General features: G+C 34.7%; 1 long non-coding RNA gene across 1 annotated transcript in view; it reads left to right on the plus strand.

Moving 5' to 3' along the window:
• The first annotated feature begins 5,703 nt into the window (after positions 1-5,703).
• Positions 5,704-16,113, plus strand: part of LOC308653922 — a 130,101-nt gene continuing 119,691 nt past the window's right edge. Inside the window, exons 1-2 of the long non-coding RNA XR_014023136.1 lie at positions 5,704-5,814; positions 8,942-9,027. This is a non-coding gene — a long non-coding RNA (uncharacterized lncRNA). The remainder of the gene's footprint in view (positions 5,815-8,941; positions 9,028-16,113) is intronic.

A 16,113-nucleotide genomic window follows, 5' to 3' on the forward strand; every position in this document is an offset into this window, starting at 1 on the left:
TTTCCTGACCATGTTCTGAGCTGCTTTCCTCCACCATGCCTTTCTGCCATGCTGCCCTGCCTCACCTTGGGTTCAGGGCAATGGAGTTGGCCATTCATGGATTAAACTTCTGAAACCTGAGCCAAAATAAAGTTTTCCTCTTCTATGTTGATCTTAAGTCATAAGGATGAAAAAACTGACTAAAACAGATTTATTTTACTCTTGAATTCTGAAGTCAGGGAGAAAGAAGAGTACAGGGACAACATCTGCTCAGCGACTGGTTAGCATCTCTTTATTGTCTCACAACATGGTGGAAAGCTTCACTTAGTTGGGCAGGGCAAACAAGCCATAAAGAGCTTATTTATATGACAAAGCCACCCCTTCTATACCCATTAAGCCATTTATGGATAAATCCATTTATGAGGGTAGTAGGGCTCTCATGATACAATCACCTTTTAAATTCCTACCTGGTCTCACCTATTAATTCCTCTTAATAGGAATTAAATTTGAAAATGATTTTTGATGGGGATATCAAACCAGAGCATTTTCCAGACATAATTCCCAGACCAGTGTTGTGACTATGAGGAAAAAAATGGAACTACATTGTCAATCACTATTTCAAAGCAAGTTCCTCATTCTCTTGACAGTAAATCCAACATTGGACAATGCAGTGTATTTCAGTGGACAATAGGATATAATAGTGGTTGGAGGCTGTATGTAGTTATTTGGAAACATCACTAATTACTCTTATTGAAGGGTATTCATGGTTCTTCACAGTTTTAGACCATATAAAAAAATTAGGTGGAGATAACAATGAACACATCTCAGAGTTCAACACATACACCTTTATTTCATACTCATACTACAGAGCTCAACAGGAGACTCTTTTTCCTTTTAGATCCTCCAGAATCCAGAATAAGAAAGGCTCTGCTTCTTGAAGTTGCAACATCTAGAATACTTTTTCTTTAGTTTCTACTTAAAAAAAAGATTCCATTTGGCAATTGTGAATGTTCCTTCTGCTCACATTTAATCAGCTCAAACTATTCACATGGCCTTAGTCAGCTGCAAGAAGATGGGGAAATGTGAGCAAGAAGTAAGAAATGTTTTGCTGCCAAAGTCACCAACAATAACAAATTTTTTGAGTACCTTTACATGTGTATATCACTGAGCAAAAGGCTATACACAAAGTGAGATTTAATTCTCATTTGCTCCCAGGAAGGAGGTCTTTAAGCATATTACAATCATCTAATGGCATGATACAATTACTCCAAAGGATTCCAAAACACAAATATTTATTCACATTTGGAAAAAAACCCCAAAATACTAAAACTATTTTAGAATATTCTTCTTATTGATAAAAGATACAGTTACAGGTTTTTCTTTTTAAAAATACTCAGAATATCTGTATTTATATATACATTATTGTTCTTATATATTATTTAAATCAGTTATAGTTTTAAAATGATAAGCCAATGATTTGGAGAGTCTAAAAGACTTACTCAAATCATGCAGCCACAGAATAGTGGAGAATGGGAAAATGGTCTGAGTCTAGCACCCAGACTTTTTAACCTCTTATAGCAGTACTTGGTAGTCCTCAACCTCAGACTCTATTCCAGCTCTGCCAAGGGGTTGGACAAAATTACTATGAGCCAAGGCAAAAGTCAGGTGCTACAATGGTAGTCTCTTATGATACCTATGTCACTCTCATGCTTCCTGATAAAGCATGGAGAAAATTTTCTTTAGAATAATCTATTTTGATGGTAATTTATCAGACATGTAAATACATGGTTCATTAGACAGGTTTCACCAGGGAAATAATGAGGTAGAGTGTGGGAGTATATAAAATGGTATATATTATATGTTCATATATATATATGGTATTATGACATATTCTATACATATACTTCCCACTCCTCTCTAAATATGTATATTTAATATACATATATACTAGATACCATATACACCTACATTTTATACAATATCATATATATATATATATATATATATATATATATATATATATCATACCATAACACCAAATATCATACACAAATGACATATAATATCTTAATGGCATTTTATATAGTAGATATATGTGTATATATATATTTTAAGAAACATATATAATATTTATATTATATCTCCCAGTCTCAGACATTCCATTAAAGCAGCACAAAAGACAAGAACATACTCTATTTATATATGTATATAATTTTATATAATATCTAACATTACATATATAATATGTAAAATTTCATATACATGTAATATATGATATATAATATCTAACATTACATATATAATATGTAAAATTTCATATACATGTAATATATGATATATAAGCATATATTTATATACTACACATATATGTAATATATGATATGTAATATATAATATATAGATATATATTATATGTATACTATATGTAAAGTATATAGCCCTCTATTCAATTACTTTCCACATATATGTGTGTATATAGAGATAAAGAGGTAGATAGTGATATATAAAAAATATTTTATTTTATTTTATTTTGTGATTACGTAACAGATTACCTGAGAATGGATAACTTCTAATGAACAGAAATGTATTGGTCCACCATTCTGGAGGCTGGAAAGTCCAATATCAGGGTGCTGGCCTCATGTTACACCATAGCATGGCAGAAGGTGGGAGGGGAAGAGACCAGGAAGAGGTGGCCAAACTAATGCTTTTATAATGGCACAAATTACAGTCATGAAGCTGGAATCCTAATGATCAAATCACTTCTTAAAAGTACCACTTTCTAATACTGTTATAATTGCAGTTGATTTTCAACATGAGTTTTTTTTTTTTTTAGAGAGAGAGAGAGAGAGAGAGAATTTTAATATATATTTTTTTTTTAGTTTTTGTTTTAGTTTTCGGTGGATACAACATCTTTTATTTATTTTTTATTGGTTGTTCACAACATTACAAAGCTCTTGACATATCATATTTCATACATTAGAATCAAGTGGGTTATGAACTCCCATTTTTACCCCAAATACAGATTGCAGAGTCACATCGGTTACACATCCACATTTTTACATACTGCCATATTAGTGACTGATGTATTCTGCTACCTTTCCTATCCTCTACTATCCCCCCTCCCACAACATCTTTTATTTGTATGTGGTCCTGAGGATCAAACCCTGGCCGCCCACATACCAGGCGAGCGCGCTACCGCTTGAGCCACATCCCCAGCCCTCAACATGAGTTTTGAAGGGAAGAAATATTCAAACCACAACCAGAGAGGATGTTTGTGTATATATAGAGATATATGGTGCAGGTGCACACACATATACAATCACACACACACAAACACAAATTATATATATACATATATATACACACATACATATACAGAGTTTATATATGTATATATACATATATATAGAGAGAGTATATATATATATATGTATATATAGTATATACATATATATATAGATGTATATATACATCTATATATACGTAGAGATTGTATACGCATACACATATACACAAAAAAAAGAGATTTATTTTATGCAACTGGCTCACATAATTGTGGAAGCTGCTATGTCCAATATCTACAGAGTCCATTGGAAACCTGGAGTCCCAGGAAGAGTTACACTGCAGTTCAAGTCTAAACGCAGACAGCTGGAAGGATTCCCTTTTCCTTAGGAGATGTCAGTCTTATCCTACTCCTGCATCATGAGAGCAATTTGCTTTCCTCAAAGTCTACTGATTTAAATGTTTATTGCATCTAAAAAATACCTTAAAAGAACACACAGACTGAAGTTTGAGAAACTATTTGGGTACAGTAACCTAGTCAAGGTGACATATAAAATACATGTATGTTTTGTACCTATGAACTTAGGATAAAGTCTGATCAGAAAGCTATTGGTAAAATACTTAGAAAATTATTTGAAGGAAGATTTTTCTGCATATTGATATGTTCTTTATTTTTAACAAAAAGTCTTTTAGAATGAACAAAAAAACCCCAAATATCTTTCCAGTCTCATTCTACAATGAAATATGTCTAAGCAAATACCCACTATTTAGCCAAAGCTACAGAATTCATACAGAAAACCAATAGCTGACGTTGTTTATTTAACCTGCTGTTCTCCAAATGAACATGCGTTTTCAACATGAGTTCTGAAGGGAAGGCAGCTCAGAGCAACTCTATAAGCATTTGCTGAGCACTTGTTGAGAGCCTGGGAGAAGCCCTGTTCACTCCCAAGTCTGCTGTGCCATTCCTTTTGCTTCATGCACAGCCTTACAGCATTAATTATCTTTTTACATGTGAAGGAATTGATTCTTCAAGATAAGCTTCCCTGAGCATGATGTTGAGGTAAGGAGCATTGTCTTGACTTTGTAGGCTCTATAGAATGGTGGACAAAGCAAGTGCTCTAAAGCATTACCTTGATATATTGAAAATGGAATTTCTTACACTTCAGAGACTTTTACTAGAAATGAAGTCATTACAAAAAATGATTTATGTAAGACCAGTGATTTATGTGTGCCTTAGGTGTCAAAAGTGCATACTCTTGATTTTGGTATCAGGAGAACAGGTATTTCCTTCTGCCTCTGTGGCAAACAAAATGAATGACTCAGGGCATGCCAACACTCTGCACCTAGCAAGGAGAAGATTAGAACTAGTGAACTTTAAGACTGCAAAGAACTAAAACTTGTAATTCTTTGAAATATTCTAGGATCCTTTTCACACTTTCATTTCTCCTAAATTAGCTTGATCCTGTTATTTATACTGAGATAATCTCTTCAAAGTACAATGAACATTGAAGTAATATCTTTAAAAGATTCACAATTCTGCAAAGAAAGGTCTTTCAGAAAAAAATTATTTAATTAATAAAGGAAACCCAGATGGCACATAATAAACAGAAACATTCTGGTGTTGTATCATCCTGTTGTAGTTGAAAGATATTTTGAAAAATAAAAATAAAAGCAGTCCTAATAGTTTTAAAAGAACTGACTCCCTTCAGTATTTAAGGTTGATATTTCCATTATCTATGTCATTATAAATGTCAGTTTGAATAAATCTAAATGGAATATTAGCAATCCAGCCTTAAACAGTGTAAGAACATCCATGTCCAGAGTGAGTGTAAAACTCTCAACAGAGTCCACAATTACCAGACTCTCCTGCAAAATCACAGTCCTGTCAATTCTTGAGAAATCTCTAAGCACAATAATTAACTTGGTAGAATACTTTTCGTTTTTGGAAGGGTCAAATTCAAACCATCTGTAGACAGATGGAAGGGAAAGTGGAATTAGGACGGTTACCAAAAACTCTGCAGCTGTCAGGGTGTGTTTGAGGCAGTCCTAATGGTTCATTAGCAACAGGCAATACTACATCCTGTGAGAAAGAAACAGGGACAGGGTGGGGGCTTGGCAGGAGATGGGTGTCCTTCTTGTGGCTGGTCATTTTGGCAATTGTGGTTAAATGACGGCTGGGTTCATCACTACAGAACAATGTTCCCATGGACCTGGACCACAGGTTCTACTCACCATATTTGTGGTTTTTCCTGGTCATCAAGCCACTTTGTGATTCTCAGTCATTTCATAAAAGAGCCAAGTCAGGCTGCAGACACTGATTTCCCACACCTCCTACACCCACATTCTTCCTGTTGTGTTCATCACGTGCTGATTCTCCTGCTTGTTTTAACCTCTGAAAGGGAGTAGAAAATAATTGAGTCCAACACACCAGAGGGCTTGAGTGTTTTATGATACACAACAAAGCTGGGTGGAAGCAGAAGCCCTCTGGAGAGACAGCACCCATTTCCTGCTGGATACACCACCCAGACTCTTCTCGGTGTCTACCTTTTTCAGGTGACTATCATTTTGGGGTTTATTTATTTGTATTTTTTTTTCTTTGTTTTGTATGAAGAAATGAACATTGGTGTTTGCTTGGTACATCTTTCAGCTTGATAAAATCAAATGGATTCTTGGAACATTAGGTCTCCATTAGAACAGATAAGATAGACAAATAAATATTTGTTCACAACAAGAATACTCATCTAACAGCCACAATTTGTACTGTGTTTTTGTTGACTTGTGGAGGTTTTTTTTCCCTCTTTTCCTGTAAACTCTTCGTATGTTTTTCTGGTTAGAAAAATTAGTTCATATTAAAATTCCTTCTCTCTTAATCAAACGTGCAATGTACCTTCTCAGCTCCACATAGGTGCTTAATACAACACTACCTATTGTGGATGCTGTGATATCCTTCCATCATTTGTCTCCATCTTGCTTATCTTTTAAAACTATTTAAAGCTATTTTCTACTTTCAACATAGCATTTATTATCTGATGTACTTCTAAGCCAGATGGTATGTAAATCTTGTCCAGGATTACAATATTTCTGTTCTTTTGCAATTTCCCTAAAATGGGTTCTTAACCTCTCAGTGACCAAAATACATAGACATACATCTCATCTCAGTATTTAAACTATCTTTAAGGCACAGAGCAGGAGTTCATGAAATGATGATAATGGTAATAATTTGAGGTCCCATTTGGAATGTTACATTTGGAATAGAAAAACAATTTAAAAATACTTGTGGAGATAATTACATCATATAATATTTTCAAGATGTCAGAGTGAAAATATGTTCAAAGATAAAAGTCCTGTGGGCTTAAGTTTCACCATTTATCATGAGTAAGTAGTATTCAAGCTTGCCTTTGATTTAAAGGCAGAGCCCTTTTTCATCAACAGAGTGGAATTCAATATAGTTCTCAGAGAAAGAGTGAGGAAGTAATTTAACCCTTACAACTTTAAAAATCAAAAGAGTCATTATTGCAAATGTAGGCAGAAGGGCAATGGTAACCTGGCAAAAGGGATTAAGTAGAGTCTAACTTTCTCCAGGGGTCCACTCAATTGGGTGTGAGTTGGCAATGTTTATGACTGCCAAAGAACATCAGATAAGTATCTTAAATGTCAAAAGATTCATTATTACTAAAATAAATGAATATGAGAGCCATTGGTACCAATACGTAGATACAATGATTAGTCAGCCTTTCATTAATTTCTGGAAGAAAAAGAGATAAGAAACTGTGGATGGCAGTATTTTCTTTTATTGGTACCCTTTTGAGGGCTTAACTTATATTGAGTCTTTAATTTTACATAAACTTAGGAGGTATGTGTTTTGCTATATCAGAGAGTGTTAAGTTACACCTTCAGAGAGAGAGTGTTAAGTTACATGTTCAAGCAAACCCTAGAGCCAGTGAGCAGAGGAATTGGAATTCAAATGGAGCCTGTGTGGATCCACAGGGCAAACCTACAACCAGTACTGCACATGTTATTGGATATTTCAAATAGTTGTGGTTGGTCAAGAGTAGGACAGAGTAAGATTAGGATTGGCACTCCTGAATAGAACAATTGGCATTTGAGAGTAGTTGATGAAGGCAGGCTCAGAGATTTATCTCTTGTTTGCATAAATTTTGGCACATCTCTTGAGGCCTTGCTTGGTCAACATGCCTGTTCTCTAGTCACTGGCAATTTGGGTGCTGGAAGTCAAAGTTATCGAAGATCAATTCAGGAAGCCACAGTTTTGTCCACATCCCTAGTTCTGATATAGTTGTAGCTCTGAGACTGATATGGAGTCTCAATCATGTAAGGTTCCCTTCCCAAGGTAGAGCTAAAAATTAAGGCTATTATAAGAACAAACATTGAGTTCATTTTGGAATAGTGAAATTGAAGTGAAGTTATTTGACTGATACATCATATGAAAGTTACCCAATTTTAGGACCAATGTAGAAGAAAACTATAAGATAAATGAGCTGCTATGGCCCAAATATTTTGGGAAAAAACTCATGCACACAGTAACAAACTGGAAGTATTAAAATTAAACTTGAAGAATATGTCCAGGAAATTATCAGAATATACACAAAAAGAGAAAGAGATGGAAATATAAGAAAGTAATATGAGAGATATAGAGGATTAATCTGAAAAGATCAGCATTTCCAAAATAGAAATTCTAGAAAGACAGATGGAAAAGATGGAAGGTGCACTAGAAATAATAGCATTCCCATAGTTGTGTGTTCTAATTCTCCTGATATCAAATTCAAGAGTATGCACTTTTAACACCTAAGGCACACATAAATCACTGGTCTTACATAAATCATTTTTTGTAATGACTTCATTTCTAGTAAAAATCTCAGAAGTATAAGAAATTCCATTTTCAATATATCAAGGTAATACTTTAGAGCACTTGCTTTGTCCACCATTTTGTAGAGCCTACAAAGACAAGACAATGCCCCTTATCTCAACATCATGCTCAGGGAAGCTTATCTTGAAGAATCAATTCCTTCACATGTAAAAAGGTAATTAATGTTGTAAGGCTGTGCATGAAGCAAAAGGAATGGCACAGCAGACTTGGGAGTGAACAGGGCTTCTCCCAGACTCTCAACAAGTGCTCAGCAAATGCTTATAAAGTTGCTCTGAGCTGCATTCCCTTCATAACTCATGACAAGATACTTTTTTTTATTTAAATCTAGAGTAAGATTCTTTTTAATTGACAAATACAAATTTTACATGTATAGTATTTATGTTATACAAAATGATCTTTCAAAATACGTATGCACTTTGGAATGGTTGAGTTAATTAACATGTATTACTTAAAATACTTATTTTTTATAGCAACAATACTTAAACTACTCTTTAAGTAATGTCCAAACTTATAATACATTGTGTGGGAAGCCATTCTGACACGTGATTGGGTGGCTCCCGTTAAGGGCCTGAGGCGCTTTGGCTGTGTCGAAGCTTTCCCGGCCCTTTCCTGATGAGAAAGCCCATCCGTGTGGGGGTGTGCCTGACCACTGACCCCAGGGGCCCAATCACTGACCCTGACCTTGGAGTGCAGCCCCCCCTCAACCTTCATTGGATGGAATTCTCCCCTGAATCTCTTGTTCCCCAATAAAAAGCTACTCCCAGGTGTGTTCGCTCTCTCTCTCTCTCCTGCTAGCCCTGAGTAATCCTTGCTGCCCTGCTGGGCGGTTAGAGGAGGGAACCAGAGAGGGGAGCCGTCTCGGATCTGGCAATAGAAATAAGGTAACTGAGTTTGTGTGTTTTATTTCGATCTCATCTAGCTAACTTTATGCCTAGAACCTCATTAATGAAACCATTGCGCAGGCCGCATGGTGGAAACATTGTAATTAACTACTGACACAATGTGCAATGGATCTCTGGAAATAATTTCTCTTGAAAGAAATTTTTAGCTACCAATACCTGGTCATCACCATTCTACTCAATGTTTCTATGAAGAAGAGATCTTCACATTGGCTGGCAGAAGGAGTCAAGTAAGACCTAGAGTTAAAGTAAACAATGAACTAAAAAAAGATCAGTTTTAAGATGGACCTTATATTTCTAAGTATCACTGGTTGGTAGATGATGGAATGTGGCCTTAGATTTCTAAGATAAATGGTATTTAATCTGTGGCAAACTGTTAATCAAAGTGAAAATCAATAGCATTTTGGAAATGTAAAATCGTAATTGTCAACCATAATCCATCCTTAAAGAAACACTTAAAACTATGCTGTAGCAATTTAAAGCCTTAGAGCAAAAAAAGAAAATAGAGAATCCAAGACCCCATTTGTTGGATGCAGGAAATTAAATAAGAGAAATTTATGGATGACATGTTTGTGTCAGTGTCAAAACCAATCAATTAAAGTTTAAATAGGTTATAAAATAAGTTTTGAAAATAAAATTTTCAAGAAAAAAGAAATACACTAGAGCTAATTATATGAAGAAGAAACTGGATGGCCTTTGAGACCAATGCATATTTTAATATGAAAAGTTGGAAAAAGTATACTATACCATCACCATCCTACTGAACTTCAATTTTTCTTTATTATTTAACTCTTTTCTTGTATATTAGAAAAATACACAAAAACAAGGGTTAGGTCATACCAAGAAGCATTAGATTAGTTGAAAACAGGGTTTTATGTTGTTTTTTTCTTCTGTAAAGCTGAGGTGGGTTTAAAACCAGAATTTGATTTTTAGTTAATATTGAATCTGATACTGTCCTCACTGTGTTTTGTTTTTATCACTTTTAAACTGTACTATACATTCTAATTTATATGTAGGTATGAATTACTTTATATGAGAAGGACTTCAATCAATATATAATGCAAAAAGCCATTAACCTTATATAGATATTTCTTACAGGTTACTAAATGTTATTTACATTGTATCCTATCCCTGGAAGCAAATATTTGGGTTCTTTCATTATTTGATGCTCCCAATAAAGCCTTCAGGTCTCATACTTTGTAGGAGTCTAAACTTATAAGTTTATATATACTTCCATTCAGAGTCAAGAGTCTCTAATATATTCCTTGTAGAGTCTCTTCAGAAGAAGCTCCTATTTCAGGGACTACTTCCAAAGTCAAAATTTTACAAGCCATCACTGACTAAACATTTTTTCACATTTTAACATAAGAATGTTTCTTTTCCTTAAGGCAGTTAAATGAATGCATGTTTAGGGAATAGAAAGAAAAAATATTAAATTCTTTTGCAAACTTGTTACTATGTGCACCTACTCCTACAACTTATTGTTCAGAGAGTGGGAAATAATATCCCTGGATATTTTACAGCATGGTTCCAAAATTTGTATCAGGTAAAATGAGCCAATCATTTTATAAACTTTTTGCTTTCAGTTGAGTTTTTGAATTTTCAACATTGTTTGCAGTTCCTGGAAATACTTTGCATAACAAAACAGAGGGATCTAAATTTTGAAAATGTTTCTTTAGCTTATTTCTCTTTAGCAATTTGTAGCCTCCCATTATCTGACATTCTAAGAAATAGATTGTTTTGGCATTTCCTCCATTTAAGTGTTGTATTAATATAGGTTTTTGCAACATGATTCTTCAATAGAAGGTGCATCTCATGTGATGTGCCCAATCACAAGCTTTTTAAAGAGATGCTGTGATCATACTTCTATTGGAGAGGGGCATCAACATTTAATCATTACATGTATTTCAAATCAATAGTTTTCCCACATAACCCTTTTAGTGCATTGGTCTGGAATGGAGTTTGTGAGGGCCTGTGTTGGACCATGAGGCCAGCTTACTCTCCTGTGATTCTCTGATGTTGTCCGGGGTACTCATTGGCACTGTTCAGGGTTGTTTTTTCTACTCATGGATCACCATAAAAGCACTACAACAGGAAGGAGAGTCTTTATTTCCTTTTTCTCTGCCAGATCCCAGCCAGAGAGTCCTTTTGAATGTTTAAGATACTCAGATTGGGCTCATTATCACCTAATTAGAAGAGCTTAACTAGAGTTTTGCTGTTGTGAAGTTTTCTTTCTTTCATCATTAGATTTGCACACTAGAATACGTGACCCTTCTCTCCAAATTGTGATGATATGCTGGAAAAGATCATGGATGCCCAAATCAGACTGCATGGGGGTGAATTCCTGGCTTCCCCACTCAATTAGCATGTAGTGCTAACATATGTAACATCAAAGACTGGCTGATTCCAATAACAGAAATCAGTTTTCTCAGGATACTGAAGGTTATAAATCCATAATCAAGTTCTTGGAAAATTGGGTTTCTTCTGAGGGCTGTCTCCTTGGCCTATATACATATAGCATATATAAAGTATATCAGATAATTTGCAAAGAGTATATATAGATACTTTATATATCTATATCTATCCCTAGATGTATGAGTGTCCAAATTTCATCTTCACCTAAGGTCACCTGTCAGATTGGATCAGGGCCCACACAAAAGGCTTCATTCAATGTTAATCATTTATTTAATGGCCTTGTCTCTAACCACAGTCACATTCTGAGGCACTAGGAGATAGAATGCCAGCATTAATTTCTGGGAGATGCAATACAGTGCATAACATTCACTAACTTGATGATTCTGGGCCAATATTAGTTAATCATTCTGAGCTCCAGTTTCCTCATCTCTAAATACAAATTCACTAATAGTATAATGTACCTAAGTACTACTTCCTATTTTTGTGCCTATTATTTTCAATTTAATCTTATATAAAATCAGGAAACTCTTTCCTTATTATCATAGTAGTTTTATTGTTCTCAGCCTTCCATTATAACTCCTTAGCAATGCAAAAGTTATTTACTTATAAACATTTATTATCATCAATTTATTGGACTAGTAGTTTCCAGCAATGTTAAATATTTGGAAAATAACTATGTCTTTTTTCTTCACATGGACACTTTTAATTTATTTGAGTTTAATTCAAAGAATCTTATTTACAAATATACCCCCCAAATAGGTTTGGTGTAGATGATAAATACAAACCTGTTTTATGAAAAACAGTTAAATATCTCAAACTAATAATATACGTATAACTCCTTTGAATTTAGGCAAGTGAAAAATAAGACCAATGGACTATTTAAAAACATTTTATATTCCTATATTTTTCTAATAAATTATGTTGGCGTTTTGGGGTATCATTTTCAAGCACAAAGTTAACATTTCTAATTCTAAATAATATTTCACAGAGCTGCCCTTCATCTAGGTCAGTGCTTCCAGAAGCAAACTGGAAATTCATCCCTTTAAAGCCCTCAAAAGCATTTTAAGAATTGTTTAGTATCCTATACAACCCCTCTCTCACTTCAAAGATGGTTTTAATGTGAAACATAGTCAAGAAAAGAAGTCAGGGTAGTAATTTCCATGTGAACTTGCTATAATCTTGGATATATTGCTAAACTTTGTTCAGATTTCTTTTTTGAAAGTTTCTCCAGTAATTTGAATTTGCTTCACCTCTACCTTCATTCTCTCTGTGCTTTCCCAGTCTCATTCTGGTCATGCCTTTTTTAAAAAAATTTAATATTTATTTTTTAGTTGTAGTTGAACACAATACCTTTATTTTATTTATTTATTTTTATGTGGTGCTGAAGATCGAACCCAGGGTCTCACAAGTGTGAGGCGAGAGCTCTACCTCTGAACCACAACCCCAGCCCTTTGGTCATGCTTTTTAAAAGTTTAATGTTGACTTTGCTCAGGACATCAGGGCTTCCCTCCCTCAGTGTACATTCTTTCCCTGAGTGTCATCCACTCTGGTTTCAGCTCTGTCACATGATGACCTCTATCTCCATGTTCAACATGCATTGCAGTTAAGGTGTATAGAGATATTAAAGCCCCTTTAATTGTGCAGGTTAATTTTAAATTCTATCCCCACAGACCGGAGGACTTCCCACAAGGTCTCCTTACCCTAAAGGAATGGGAGGAGCTTGAATACCACTTGTGTTACAGCAAAGGATTCAGTTCACAGTAGTTCCTCTCGAATTATTTCAGATTAGAGAGTGAGTCACAAGTCCCTCGAATTTAATACTCTTTGCAAATTATCTGATATACTTATATATTCTCGTATCAAGGGCAGAGCAAATACTGAGATGCAAGTTGAACAGCCCACCTCATTCTCTGACCAAACTTAGGCTAGAGTGAAGAGTTGTGTATTTATTGTATGGTCACCTTCCTTCCTATGCTAAATTCAGTGGATAATTAATTTCTCTAACCTTGGGGAAACAACTAGTTAAGCTCTTAATTTTCTAAATAAGAACTAAGGAATCAAAGTAATCTTTATTTTTCTTGAACAATCAATAAAAAAATTTAAAAGAAAAAAAATAATGTTGGAATTTAAGAACATTGTTGGCTACAAAAGTATTATTGCCATGATAACCATTACCATCTTTACCATCTTTCCTTGTTTCTCTATTACTTCTGAAATATACTTTAATCTTTTGGGTTGAGGTACTCAGGATTGAACCCAGAGAATTTGAACCACTGAATCTCCTCCCCAGTCCTTTTAAAATATGTTTTATTTTTGGGACACGGTCTAAGTTTTTAGGACCTCACTAAGTTGTTAAAGCTGGCTTTGAACTTTAAATTCTCCTGCCTTAGCCTCCAGAGCTACTTGTTTACTGGCATGAACCACTGTACCTGGGTATACTTTCATCTTCTTACCCATCCGGTAAACTGCTCCTCTCTCTTTAGGACAAGCAGTTTGTGGGTTGTATCCTCAGAAAGGAGAAAGTATGAAGTTCAAAATGACGCAAGTGGAGCAGAGGGAGGAGGGGAGAGAAAAGAGAAGTACTGGGGAATGAAATTGATCAAATCATGCTATGTGCATGTATGAATATATCACAATGAATCTCACTATTATGTATAATTATTATACATCAATTAAAAAATAGAAGAAAGACCATTAGAATAGAGGAAGAGGATGTGGGGGAAGGAGGAGGGAGATGAAAGAGGAGGTGCTAGGGAATTAAACTGATCAAATTCTTATGGATGTATGAATGTCACAATGAATCCCACTATTATGTACAATTATAATACATTAATATAAACATCTAAAAAGAGTAAAGTAAATTAATACATTTTAATAGCTACTTGCATTGCTATTCTTATCTTGCTCTTTTCTGAATTTAGATGCATATTTTCAGTGCCTGTCTAAAAGGTCTACCAAAAAAAGTCCCCAAGTCAGCACAGGATCTTTATGCAAAGCCTGAATCACGGATTTTCTCCTTTTCCTCTCAAGCTCTCTTATCAATCTTACTTAACAGTACTATTTCTTCTCTAGCACCCTACACCGAAAACTAGCTTCATCGATTCCTGCCTCTCATCCTCTACTTGAATCAAGGTATTTGTCTTCAGCCACTGCTGCCAGAGGAATCGTTCCAAAATTCTTAGGAAAGTGACAAAACTCTAAATGTTAGCTTCAAAAGATACTATTAACTTAAGAATATTATACGTTAATGGGGAGGGTTAAGTGAGATAATGGATGGATGTCAATTTTTGGTACATGGTAGAAATTATTCACTTATTTATTCATAAACCTCCACAGGGTTCTCTTTTTCTTACCAGGTACTGAGGAATTATGGTCAACCTTCTAGGAGAATATACTGCCCATCACCTGCACACAAGGGCTCAAGCCACCCTGAACATTTTCTCATCTGCCCTGCCTCCTTTATACTTCCCATTTCTTAACTCACTGCTTAAAATGCATTTCTTCCCATGATCACTTTCTAGTTCTGCCAAATATTCCCAAGTAATCTTGGGAAATTATCATAGTCTCCATGGACCTCAGTTTTCTGAGCTAAAGGATACAAAGAAAAATGAAACTTAACTCATGGGTTCTTTCCGAGGATTAAACAAAATAACACATTTGGTTATTAGAAGTTGTATGACCTATGATAAGTATCTGGTAAATTTTTAATAATTTCCTAAAGATCATATTACTAATTTCTTTATTTTTTAACACCATTAATAGTATTAACTTCCCAGAGAGTTCCTCTTTGGCTGGCAAGATGTGATTAGAAATATCATCTCATCTGTAAAGACTGCACCAGGATAATCTGTTCATTTATATTGCCCAGTGTCCTGTGTAGTCTTGTACTCATCTCCAACTTCTCAGTATCTTGAGGACAGAGACCACAGATCATCTTTACATTTCCAGTGACTTGTCAATGATTATATGTACTAGATGCTTGAAGAATCATTACATTCTTATAGTGTGCAAAATTCTTTTAAGATGTCCCACATATTGTCAGTTTTCCAAAAGCTCTGGATTTATGTATGACTATTACCATACATGTTGTACTGATGAGAAACTGAGATGGAGGTCACCACCAGGGATAGATTCAAGGTGGTCTAGCTCCAGATTCTGCCTGTGTAACCTCAACAATACACAGGTTTCCCTAGGCAAAAAGAAGGACAGGATAGAGGATGGAAATGTATAATCTCAAAGATTCCTTCTGTTCTAACAGTCTGTGAACTTAGGATTTCTCTTAGAGTCCTTGAATGTAATATATGCAGAAGTAATATATAGAAATACCTTTTATTTCTTCTGAAATTTTATAAAAGTTTTTTTAACTATTCATATTTATTCACTGGGCATTTCTAGTCTGATAAAATGATTATGTTTCATATCAATTAACCATAGCATGCCTATTCATACTCTCCCCTACTTATCATTTTATTCAAGTTAATTTTCTTGAGATAAGTGGTTCTGTTTTAAATGGAATCAATTAGGTAGGAGTCACCTTGAATCCAGAATTTCATAGTTCTTAAAGTTTAAGCTCGAACTGAATTCATCTCAAATAAAAGTTTTACACCATGTTTGATGACTTTAGAATTATATATTTTAAAACACACTGCATTG

The sequence above is a fragment of the Spermophilus citellus genome, assembly GCF_964194105.1.
Source record: "Spermophilus citellus genome assembly, chromosome: 7".
Classification (NCBI taxonomy): domain Eukaryota; kingdom Metazoa; phylum Chordata; class Mammalia; order Rodentia; family Sciuridae; genus Spermophilus; species Spermophilus citellus.